The sequence below is a fragment of the Sminthopsis crassicaudata genome, chromosome 2, assembly GCF_048593235.1.
Source record: "Sminthopsis crassicaudata isolate SCR6 chromosome 2, ASM4859323v1, whole genome shotgun sequence".
In the NCBI taxonomy this organism is placed as follows: Eukaryota; Metazoa; Chordata; class Mammalia; order Dasyuromorphia; family Dasyuridae; genus Sminthopsis; species Sminthopsis crassicaudata.
The window spans coordinates 48,685,683-48,699,299 of NC_133618.1; the positions used below are offsets into that span (position 1 = coordinate 48,685,683).

Sequence of the window (13,617 nt, forward strand, 5' to 3'; positions counted from 1 at the left end):
TTATAAAGTACCTGCCACCTGTGTGACCCTGGGCAAGTAACTCAGATATTTCTGGGTCTTCTGTTTCCTTATCTGTGCCACAACCTGCTTTTAAATTTCCTTTCACCTTTAAGTCTATTTTCTTAATATTCCTAAAGTCTCTCTACCTTTTAAGTGGTTTAAGTGATTCTAAGTCAGTTCTTCCCTGCCAGCTTATTGTTTCTGTTTAATACAGTACTTATATTAAATATTGCATTTATTAGCTAATAGATGCATGTCATGTATCAAAAACATTATTTTTAGCTTTTCCTCAAAATTCATTTTTAAAAATTATATATTTTGAATAGATGCCATCACTCTTTTTAAAAAATCCCTTCTATCTTAATGCATTGTTAATAGTATCATTAGATACTATGTGTTGCAAGTTCCAAGTGGGGAAAGGTTATTTCAATGATTTTTATCTTTTATCTAATTGTCTTTTGCCATTTAGTTACCAGATTCACATAATTCTAGTAGGACACCTGACCTATACTTTCCTTTCATGAGCCAGTCTAAAGTTTGGGTCTGTGAAGCTGTTTTAGGGGGGAAATTTTTTTTATAACCTTTTCAATATTTCAATAGATTTCTTTTGTAATTTTACTAATTTTATTTTATTCACTTAAACACTATTAGAGAAGAGATATAAAGATTTCCCCAGACTTCCAAAAGGAGGTAGTAGAGGTGGTGTTGGGCATGATACTGAAAAGAGAAGCTTTCATTAGCTACAAGTCTCACTACAATTCACAGAAAGAATTTGGGGAACATATCCCCATGTCAAAAGTTATAGAGGAAATAATGAAGTAGACTTCTAGGCTAATTCTTTTCTTGGACTTGTTCCCCTTTCTTTGGGAACATGGTGCCTTTACAGATTTGTTAGATTGGGAGCACTTGGGAGCTCCTTGAGAGCATATGGTGTTTTTATACTTGGTAGTTGTCTCTCCAGAGTCGAAACTTTACCTTAGACATAGTAGATACTTGATAAATGCTTTTTTTTTTTTAAATTGTTTGCCCTTGGAAATGAAATTCTATAACTTTCACTAAGTTCTTCCCTCTGGGTTGTTATTTCTTTGAATTTGTCAAATGAGAGAAATTGACTCTATTTTAAAGCCCTTTCTGGCTCTATACATTATAGGTTTTTGTGGATTATGGAAACATATCTTTCTTTAGGAACTCAGAATTGGTTGAAAATAATTTTATCAATATTTTTCTTGATCTTAAAAAAACTACAAGTGTTGATTTTGGAATGTGATTTTTGAAAAATGCCTTAGTGTTGTGGATGATTCCCCCCTTTTTTCTCCCCTCCATTTTAAAGGAATATGAAATTTCTAGGATATAGTCAACTTAGGAATGGATTTTAGGAGAAAAAATGACTTAAAATCTGTTACTAACCAATGTAGAAGAGATGGGCAGAAATGACTTCAAGCTTTACTACCTTGGGGCGGGCAGTAGCCTGTGGATTGGTATCCTGGAAGTAGAAATTAATTTCAGTGGTGGCTGTATGTCAAAGGATGCTGTTATTTAAATAACTGAACTAAAAATGCACAGCAGACTAAAAAATGGTCAGAGATTGATAGTGTTATAACTTTGAGAATTGGAAAAGTTGCTATTTTAATTTATTGTTAAAGAGGAGAAACAATGCTAAAAGGTGGACGATAACCTGGCACCTTTGAAATAAAAATATTCATGAAAACAGAAATCTTGAAAATCATGTTTTATATTGTATTATACATACTTGGTGCTCTATTATTTGAAAAAATTCATAGAAAAGTTCAGGAAAACATAGCCAGGAGTTGACAGCTTTGCTTTGGTATGAGGCAATGTTTTATAAAGCGCATGGTGGACAGTTAGATTGACTCATAAGGAAAAGCATGAGAAAGTCTTTCCTTGTAAGATTAGCTTAGATATGTGACAAAGAATGTGTGAATGTTAATGGGATAATGGGAAGTAAGGCTAGCAGGATGGTTTACAGTTAGATTGTGAAGGGCTTTAAATGGCAAGATAGAAAATCTGCTTCTCTTATAGCAGGAGTTCCCACTTAGTAATTTGGGAACCCTTAAAGGTTGGTGACAGAGGTCCCAGGGCTTCCAAGCTAAAACATCTTTATTGTTGCCGTAAGTAGTAAATAGTTGTCCAGTATAATAGATATATTTTTTTCTCTGTGCCAATAAGCATACATATATGTCTAAAATAGTATAAGTTTATTTTTACAATGATTCAATAAATTGCTGACTAATGCTAGTATGTTCTTACAGATTCTCAACCTGAGATCAAATTGCTTTCTAATTGCCACAAAGATTCAACATTTGAGAGTGGAAACAGATTCCCAGTGGATTGTTAGACACACACACCCCTTTACTTGTTTTCTGTATTTTGCTCCAGAGGAACTCCTTGGTTCCCCTGTTACCCAGTAATTATATCTCATCAGTTGTGTAGTCACATGATCAAGAGACATCAGTATCAGTATATTTCTATTCTTGTAGCACAAATGTCAGGCTATCTAAAAACCACAATTACTGAACATGTTTGACAAATCTAAGCTATCACCAACCATCACAGACTACAGAAATAAACCTTCTGTTGTTTGTCATTGTGAAAGGCTGTTTTCTTAGTTCAACATATTTGTTACTTAAATTGCTTTTTTCCCATTGGGTGTATTTTCATAAGAATTGGTTGACAACATTGGTCAGTCACTCACAGTTTCTATGAGAATGCAGCAGTCAAGAAATTCTTGCCTTAAAAATTTGTTCACATATAATCTTTGTTTAAAAATTTATAAATAAAAAATGTATGGAGCTGCATTAACACTTATTTAATCCTGATTTTGTCCTGCAGCAGAATATCATATTTTAGGTAAAAATACAAAATGAATTTCCATCTCTCATCAAAGAGAGCTTATAAAACCATACTTTTTTTTTTTTTTTTTTTTTTTACTATTTTAAAGCCATATTTGCATAAGCATTTTCACTTTCTTCCTGTTTTAAATTAAAACAGATAAACTCATTATTCAATTTGATTAGGACTGTGCCTATTAAATGTTGAACCAAATAATGTGAATCTTTGTTCAAATGAAAAAGACCAACATAGCTCTTTTATGTTATAATTTATTTCATAAAAATGATGTTTTGTGGTCAATAAAATTTGTAAAGAAATTTAATAAGAAATTTTGCATAAGAAAACAAGCATATAATCTTGTTGGATTGCTTTAATTTTTGTGAAATTTCCCATAAATATCCACATTATATAATAGAAATGCATGATTTTATATTCAGAATTTTCCTAGTTACATATATCATTTTGTAATAGTAATGATAATGTGAATTGTAATTTTGTTGTTTTTTTTTTTGTGGGCAAAAGTTTTATCATCGTAGGTGCTGTAAAGCTTTAACTTCTGACTTCTAGTCTCACACATCAGTTTTTCAATGATCTCAAACTGGATGCTCAACAGACATTTTAAAATCAATACGTCCAAAAACGAATTCATTAACTGTCTCACTAAATCCTCCCACCTTCAAAACTTCCATATTAATGTTGAGGGTAACACACCATCCTCCCACTTCCCTTTCCTTGGGCTGACAATTGAAGCATCATCCTTAACTTCACTCTTACTCCTTACATATATTTTGTTGTTAAGGCATTTTGATTTTGCTTTTGTAACATCTCTTGAAGCTCCTTTCCCTAAAAGCTCTATCACTCTTCAGATTTCATCACCTCATTTGGGGATAAATATATTAATAGTCTACTAGTACGTATTCAAAGCCCTTTCAATAATCTAATCCTCTGATAACTTTCTTATCGTGGACTCTTTTGATCCAGAGTTACTATACTCCTTGCTAGTCCTGAAATAAGACATTCCATTTTTCATCTTCCAGCATTTTCTTTGTATTACCATACCTGGAATGCTTTTCCTCCTCATCTTTGTTTCCTTGCTTCCCTCGAGCCTTATCTTGTGCAGGAAATGCTCTCTTAATTCTGGTGCCCTTGTTTTTTATCTTATCTTATCTATCTATCCATTCATTCATTTATTTATTTATCCTGTATGTATCTTATTTTTACATATTTGTTTGCTTGTCAGCTTCTCCATTAATTAAATTGTGAGCTTTCCCTTCTCTGTGTATTCTACCACTTTTAGTACAGTATCTGGCACACACAGATTTTATTTTATTAATTAATATTTACACTTAAGAAATAGTTTTTAAAAACATTACTAGTAACTTAACAAATTACTTGGATTCATGGCAGATTTTTTTTATTGTTTCTCAGAGTAAAGAGGCAGAAACAAGTCTCCTAGAAGAAATGAAGGAGTCATTGAAGATTTTGAATAAAGTCTTTCGTGCTTCAGAATGTGCATCTCTGTATATAAGGAGGCAAGGAAAAAAAATTAAGGCCTTACAACACAAGTTCAGACCAGTGCCTAAAATTGGGTGGTTGTATTGTGAATGGACAGCACATGTAATCTACAGAAATTGAAGTTTTTTTTAATTGATAAGACTTGGTAGCTGAATGTTGATTGTAAATATAGAGTTATGAGCTAGGATGACTGAAAGAATGGTGGTGTCCTTAGAAACTAGGATGTTAGGAGAGTGAAGTTGATGTTTGTTTTGGATATATTGAGTTTGAGATGCTCATTTCCAAGATGTCCAGTAATCGTTTGGGCTTGTGGGACTGGATTTCAGGAGAAAGATGATGGGTTAAATGTTAGTCCTTTTGTTTTTCAAGAAAGAAAAGTTTGAGCATGTTTGTAAGTAGGAAGAGAAGGAGCCAATGAGAAAGGAGTTGGACATTAGAGAGAGATGCCGAAGTCTTTGAGATCAAGGGTCCAAATAGGAGTTTTTGGAAATGACAAGGAAATAATAGTTATTATCCAAGACTGGGAGAAAGGAGAAAACTGGCAGATAATGATGAACATGAGGTTAAGATCCTCTGGTGGCTTTAGTGCTAGGCTTCTGGGCAAGTCACTTCCCCTCTGTCTGTCTCAGTGTACTCATTGGTAAAATGGGAGATAATAATAGCACCTACCTCCCAGGGTTTTTGTGAGGATCAAATGAAATGACAAATATTAAACTGCTAGTTTATGTATGACACATAATAGGCACTTTGTAGTTACTGATTCTTTTAGTAGTTGTTATAATTGAAATAATTTAGAATTTGAACTCTGAGTTAATTATGTTAGCATTTCTGTATTATATAGAGAGTTTTTTAGGCTGGTTTTTCATTCACATAGTATTCTGTGCATAGAAAATTGAATATGTACCTTAGGAAAATATTTCATATCATATTAATAGTAATAATACAACAAATGGATTTTTAAAAAGTCATATGAAGTCTGTTTCTTGACAGACAATACACTGTCACCCCAACTCCTGTAAATTTATGCCTTTTTCTTTATTTGTCTTTTTCTTTATTTTCTTTATTTCTCTAAAAGCTTCCCAGATTTTAACACTATAAAATAAAATGCTATCATCTTCTTGTCATTCATCATTCATTGAAATAGTAGGGAAGAGGCACTTGGAGTTTTCTAAGGTATCTGTGCAGGATGGAATATTTGAATGCTATTCTTTTTTTCTTCCCTTTCACCTATTCCTAATCTTCCATTGTCCTCCTCCCCATATACAAATGTATCCCCAAGCCTTTAGACCTCTAAGACTTGTTTTCTTTGAGTATGCTCTTGAATAAATTAATTACTGTTTTTTATTCTTATGTGGACTTAATACCTTATTTAAAAGGGCTGAAAAGGTATTGAACATATAATAATATATTTCCCTTTTCTATTTATTGAGATCTATTATACCTTTCAACAAAATAGCAGTGTACTCATTCTAGTCTTTTAGAACAGTTATGAGATTTAAAAGTAAAGTTATAAGTAGTGTTTTATAAAAGAATCAATAATGTGTAAAGTAATAGGCTTTTCTAATAGCTTTTAAAAATTGTTATGGAGAAAAAAAATTTTGTTCAGTTGTTCTTCAGTTGTGTCTGACTCTTCAGGACTCCATTTTAGGTTTTCTTGGCAAAGATACTTGCCATTTCCTTCTCCTGCTCATTTTACATTTGAGGAAATGGAGGCACACAGGGAGGCCCAGGGTTACACAGCTACTTAAGTGTCTGAAGCAGGATTTAAACCCAGGTTTCCTGACTCCAGGTTTTGAACTTTATCCACTGTACCACCTAAGTAAAAAATACTTATGGCCTAAAATGTTCTTGGTGTGCAGGGCCAGGTGTGTCATCAGGCCCTCAGTTGTTCTAGTCTTTGGAACATGGTGGAAACTTGGTTTCCTCAAACTCTCCAGCAATTCTGATAAAAATGATCCATGTAAGCAGTCCTCATTACTTCAAGGCAGCATCCAGGGTCACGCTGAACATAGTGAGTTTTCTGGGGAAAAGGATTGGTTTGCTTTTAGCCATATCCAGTAGGTTTCCTGTCTTAGAAGCAGGTAGCTGCTAGATCGATATTGGTTATTAGGAGAGATCCAAGTAGAAATAAAAAGGGAGTGGAATGCAAGCATAAAAGTTTCTGGGGCAGGGGATTGAGGGGTGAGGGGGGACGGCGACTCTCCTGTATCTAGTTCAGAGATTCTTATGGGTCATCTTAGGGGAGGGAGATAGAGGGAATAAAAACATTTTATATAGCCTTTACCATACCTGTCACTGTGCTGAGAGCATTTTATAAATATCTCACTTAATTTTCACAACAACCCTGTGAGTTGAGTGCTATTCATTTTACTGCTGAGGAAACTGAGGCACACAGGGTTAAGTGACATGACCAGGGTCATGCTGATATCTGTGCCATGTCTTTCTGATTCCAAGTTCAGTGCTCTATCTACTGGACCCCTAGATGCCTTTTAATTCACCATATGCTTCAAATATTTTGGATTACAACAGAGATAATGACAAAGGAAGCAGAATTCAGGCAATTCTCCAGATCCTGTTCTGTTTTTCCTGTTAATACTTCCCTGGGAATCTGCAAGTCAATAACCATTTTTTAGCTAAAAGCAAACAATCTAAGTAGTCTCTACATAGTGCTCTAAAATACAGACTTTTTTTCTGATGAGATTTTCTTGAATTAAAAAAAGCTGCATGTGTGATTACACACAAAATTAATTACAATATTGCCACTTAAATACAAATTTACTTTGAAAAATATTTTAACCTCTTGAATTAAGGATTTTTTTTTTTTGTTGTTAATAAAATTAACTTTGTAAATAAAATTAAACATGATTATAAATTACGCTCAAGTTCTATGTATGTCAAGTAGGGGAGAGGTGTCAATAAGTAAAATATTATTTTGCTTTTGTTTTCACTGCTTATTACTCATTAACACTTTTTCCTTTTGTATTGAGTAATTGATTATACGGTTTAAATGGGTGCTTCCTTTTGGTGACCAAATGTTGATAATTACATTGTTATACAAGTTGGATCGGGATTCAGCATTTTTGTTCTTTTCTCACCATTCCCAGCTTCAGATACTTTTTTGTATTTATGATGATATGGCTTCAACAGCCTTTTTTCCCCATCACTCCATCATCTTTCACTTGTTTGGGCCCCTTAACTTCTTAGCTTGAATAGTTGATAAGGGCAAGTGGTGGACCAGTGAGTTTCCCATAAATAATCATGGCTGACTCAAGCTTATAGTTAAAAATTTAGCCATAGATATTTCCCTTCTTCTGGCTATTTCTTGTTCCAGTGCACATTGTCATAAGGATATGTGATCCAGCTTTTCTTCACTTTTCATATAGGTATGTATTATGAAGATTGGGGTATGGGAAGGAATAAGAAAAAGGTTGCATACATTGGATTAAATCTTTTTGGTTAGAGGGAACTGAACGGAGAGGAAAAGAGAGGAGAGGTGGGTGGTCCTTGGCATTAATCCATATTTATTCTGCTATTATCCTCTATTTGCAGCCTTTAGCAATTCGCTGATGTCACTGCACATATGTTTAGACCGGTTGCTACAGTGATTAGCTTCAGAATCTTCCTCCTCCCCAGTCCCTGTTTGAAAGGCAGATAAGTGGTTTGGTGTAGTTATATATACATTATATGTGTGTGTGTGTGTGTGTGTGTGTGTGTGTGTGTGTGTGTGTGTGTGTGTGTGTGTGTGTGTGTGTGTGTGTGTGTGTATTCAAGGCAGTTTACTAGGAGCAGATTGTCTGATTTTAGGGTAAATTGTTTAATCCAGAGGGTTTAACGTCACTATTTAATGCTTTTAAATCCAGTAATATGGCTATAGAAAAATATTAGGCAAGTGCAAAATTGCCTTGCAGTCCATTTTTTCTCTCCTCCCAGTTTCTTTTCTTTTTTTTTCTTCTTTTTTTGTTGGCATTTGGGGTTAAGTGACTTGCCCAGAATCACCCAGTTAGCAAGTGTCTGAAGCTGGATTTGAACCACAGGTCCTTGTGACTCTAGGCCTGGAGCCCTATCCACTGTGTCACCTACTGCCCCTTCTCATATTATTCTCAGTTAATATATACCTGCCCAAGTTCATGTTTGTTGTTTCCATAGCTCTATCTACCCATATCTATCTTCTGTTATCCTTTTCTCCTTTTGCCTTCAATTTTTTCTAACATCAGGGTCTTTTTTAGTGAGTCCCAAGATGGGACTCATTATGTAATCAAAGTATTTTAAGCTTCAGTATTTTATCTTTCAGTAAATAGCCCAAATTAGTTTCTTTAACTACAGACTGATTTGATCTCCTTACTGTTCAAGGGATTCTTAGAAGTCTTGTCCAGCACCACAATTTAAAAGTGGCAATTCTGCAGCATTTGGCTTTCCTTATAGTCCAAATCTCAAAGCCATATATTACTACTGGGAAAACTGTAGCTTTGATAAATTGATGTCTCCGCTTCTTAGTATGCTGTCCAGATTTGCCACAGCTTTCTTTCCAAGGAAGAGTCTTTTAATATCATGGCTGCAGTCACCACCTGCAGTTATCTTTGAGTCTAAGCATGTAAAATGTGATACTGCTTCCATTTCTTCTCCCCCTATTTTCCAGGAAATGATGGTACCAGTTGCCAAGATTCTAGTTTTATTTGATGTTAATCTCTAGCCAACTTTTTAACTCTCCTCTTTCACCCTCATCAAGAAGCTTCTTAATCTCTCTTCATTTTTGCTATCAGAATGCTATTGTATATCCAAATGCCTGTATATCTAAAGAGAACTGATATTTCTCTGGGCATCCCTAATTTTGGCTTTTTATTCATCTAGCCTGGCATTTCACGTAAGGTATTCTTATTTGCAGATAAGTTAAACAAGGTTAAAGTACATGTCATACTCCTTTTTTGATCTTAAACCAATTTGTTGAATATCTTTTTAAAAAGTTACTTTAAAATTTTACAAGTTGTTGGTATGAATCACATTGTAGTTTATCAACACCCTATGCTGGGTGAGTTATGATTTTTGATGAACGTAAAACACACTGACAAAAGTTATTTTATTTCCCATCCCTTCTGGATGAGCTGATATTTTTTAAATTTTTATTTGAAATGAAGAACGGGAAAGAACTAATTTGATTTATTTTATAGTAATCATCAACCCATAGACTGTATTATAACATTCCCTTTTATTTAAGAATATTCCTTATCATATGACTTGAGCTTGGATTTTTTTGCTTTACTATAAGTGTTTTATTTCCATTGAATGAAATCATAAAATTCTAACTGTAAATTTAATCAAGATTAATAAAACTATTAGTTTTAAGTAAATGATTTTCCCCCTTTCTAACTAAATATTTGATATTTCTTTTTGGTTTTATGCATAATATATTTTCTCTAAAGAAAGGCGCTCTGATTTTAATGGTTGGAGAAGGTAAGCCTTGTAGTTTAGAATAAAACTTTATTATAACTTTTTATTTACAAGTATATGCATGGGTAATTTTTCAGCATTGACACTTGCAAAACCTTTTGTTCCAACTTTTCCCCTCCTTCCTGACCTCTCCCCCAGATGGCAGGTTGACCAATACATGCTAAATACAATATATGTATACATGTCCATACAGTTATTTTGCTGTACAAAAAAAAAAAAATCGGACTTTGAAATAATGTGCAATTAGCTTGTGAAGGAAATCAAAAATGCAGGAAGACAAAAATAGGGGGATTGGGAAATCTGTATAGTGGTTCATGCTCATTTCCCAGAGTTCTTTCTCTGGGTGTAGCTGGTTCTATTCATTATTGAACAATTGGAACTGATTTGGTTCATCTCATTGTTGGAGAGGGCCACGTCCATCAGAGTTGATCATCATATGGTATTATTGTTGAAGGATATAATGATATCCTGGTCCTGCTCATTTCACTTAGCATCAGTTCATGTAAATATCTCCAGGCCTTTCTGAAATCATCCTGTTAGTCATTTCTTACAGAACAATAATATTCCATAACATTCATACACCACAAATTATTCATCCATTCTTCAATTGATGGGCATCCATTCAGTTTCCAGTTTCTAGCCACTACGAAAAGAGCTGCCACAAACATTCTTGTACATACAAGTCCCTTTCCCTTCTTTAAAATCTCTATGTGATATAAGCCCAGTAGTAACACTGATGGATTAGATTAAAACTTCTTAAACTTTGAATTGTGATCCTATATGAGCTCATATATGCCTGAATGTGGGAGTCATATTTTATACATATTTTATATAATTATATACCTATATACCTGGAGTCACATAAAATTTTGTTGGGAGCAAAGAGGCCTTGAGTAAAAAAAGTTTAAGAAGCTCTGATCTTGAAGACATAATACACCTTAAAACTCATTTCTTGGGGCAGCTAGGTGGCACAGTTGGATAGAGCACCAGCCTTGAATTCAGGAGGACCCGAATTCAAATGTGATCTCTGACACTTAACACTTCCTAGCTGTGTGACTCTGGGCAAATCCCTTAACCTCAGCCTCAGGGGGAAAAAAAACAACTTATTTCTTACTAAGACAACTTGAAATGCTAGGTATAGACAGTTAACCAATTGATGACTGAAAATAGCAGTGTAGGAGTTGTATAGGTAGGGATTCCTGAGGACCTGCATATTGATTTAGAGAAGTATGATTTAACATTCTCTGCAACGTGTTAATTTTTTCCCCCCCCTGAGGCTGGGGTTAAGTGACTTGCCCAGGGTCACACAGCTAGGACTTGTTAAGTGTCTGAGATCACATTTGAACTCCGGTCCTCCTGAATTCAAGGCTGGTGCTCTATCCACTGCGCCACCTAGCTGCCCAACGTGTTACTTTTTAACTATTTTTTCAAACATTTCCCGATTGCATTTTAATCTTATTGGTTTGACATTCTTGGAAATTTTGTGGACTTGGAGTTTGATGCCCTTGGTTATAACGAATGACCATAATTAAGGTAGTTGCTGATCTTTGTCACTAGTATCATTAAATTGTAGCATCTGAACTTCCATTCTAAAATGAAGAGTTATGATTAAATGTAGCATAAGGTTATACTTTTAAGTATATTTATATTACAGATTAGATGTTATTTATCTTATAACAATATTTTACACATGATGGAAAAACATTTTACATGTGAAATAAAATCTAGCCTAAATCAGACATCACTTTAGGTTCACAAATTATACTTCTTGTTCTAATGTAGCTGCTTAGTTCTTTAAAAATAGATAATTTCTTTAAATCAAGGATAATAACCAGACCTGTTATTTCATTGGTCTAAAATTGTGGTGTCAGAATGGAAAACGTGGTCCACTAAATCTGTCAAGAAGATCCTTGTATTGGGGGTCCATTATTGCTTTAAGAAAAACTGCAGGAGCAGCTAGGTGGCAAGGTGGATAGAGCACCAGCCCTGAAGTCGGGAGGACCTGAGTTCAATTCTGATCTCAGATACTTTCTACTTCCTAGCTGTATGACCCTGGGCAAGTCACCTAACCCCAGTTGTGAGGGAGAAGGAAGAAAAAAGGAAAACCACATTATTTATTTTATTAAATATTTCCATTTAAATTTTAATGTGGCTTGAGTAGTGTGTTTTGGGGGGACAAGAGGTCCTCAACTGTTTAACACCTGTATTAGGTGTTAGAGAAATTCATATTGTAAGAGCAGGAAAGCACTAGCCTGGAAAGCTAAAATGACCTAACACATAGCTTGTGTTGCATGTAAAACCACACTTAATTTTTTATTCACTATACCATTCTATAGTCTTTTTTTTATTAACGCTCTATAAATTAGATTTTTAGAATTGTGCTTACAAGAATAAATTCTAAATATATCCATCAAAAACTGTTCCCAGTTTATTAATTTATTTTTTCCTTCTTGATTTTTAACTTAAGAATAGACAAAGATTTAAACTTGAGAGGATTTTTAATATTCACCAGGTCTAATTTTCCATTTTTCACATGCAGAAAATTATACACACACACACACACACACATATGAGAGGATGCACCCATTTTTAATGGGTGATTATTTTAAGAGGTTTTTATTACTATTTTTATATAATCTATATTCCTCCTTGTATTTACCTTCCTTAGTAAGGGCTTTCCATTATAACAAAGCAACAAAGCCTTTTCTCCTTCCTTCTCCCTCTCTTCTCTCTCTTCTTTCTTTCTTTCTTCCTTCCCTCCCTTCCCTTCTCTCCTCTACTTCCCCATCTCTCTTCCAAAAAAATTCAGAGAAATCAGTTAACATTGAATACTTTGGCATATGTGTAATTTTAGTATTTCTAAGAGGTAGGATCTCACCAATCCATGCATAGTTTAGGAGACTATGATTTTAATATTAATTTGGCAGCTAAGTAGATGTGTGTCCTTGAGTCAATTCCTTTCTGTATTTTTAGTTTCCTCACCTGACAGTTGAGGATATTTATATCAGAGAGTTATGCCTAGAAGGCCGTTAAGGTATATCCTGTTTCTAAAATTTTGTACTTTTGTGAATTTCAATCACTGACTGAAAATCAGCAGGACTTTATTGCATTCTCTTTGGCATCCAGGCCTCTAGATGTAGACCTCAGATATGAAATAGAAATATGCCTCTACATAAGGATTCCTATAGATTCCATAGTAACTTAGATTAAAATGTAATTTAAAAAAAAATAATAATAATCATCCTCATTTGACCCTAGGTCTTATTGTTTTTGAAAGCTGAGTGCTATATGTTATATGTCTCTGTCTCTTTCTCTACTTTGGGAGCCTTGTTATGTGTAATTTGTAGCCATGTATTACATGGCTGTTGACCTCTGGCTTCTCTGAGCAAATCAGCATATATGAAATTTAAATATAAAGGATGCAGCATCTTGAACATTTTGAAGTCTTTTCCTTAACCTTTTCCTGTTCACCAGACTTAACACCCTTTTTGCTGAAGCCATGGCAGAGGTTACTTCTGGATGGGATCAATCCATTTGCCTGTCATAGTCAAAGGCCCTCCATGCCAAATGTGGTCTCAGAAAGCACATTTTAGTTTCTTATATGAAATAGGCAGTTGATATTTATAGACACAAGATTAACTCATGCCATGAAAATTACCACTCAGTCCTTGAAATTTAATAATTTTGCATATTACATCTCCTTCTCCCCCCCCCCCCCCACTTGTCACATAAATTGCTCTATTTGTTTTTTGAAATATTGACCAGTCATCTTTAGTATAGTATTGGCAGCTTAAACTGGAGATAGGT

The 13,617-nt window shown here is 34.3% G+C and overlaps 1 protein-coding gene across 3 annotated transcripts in view; it reads left to right on the plus strand.

Moving 5' to 3' along the window:
* Positions 1–13,617, plus strand: part of ANKRD11 (ankyrin repeat domain containing 11) — a 320,143-nt gene that overhangs the window by 163,178 nt on the left and 143,348 nt on the right. The gene's annotated exons all lie outside the window — the stretch shown is intronic.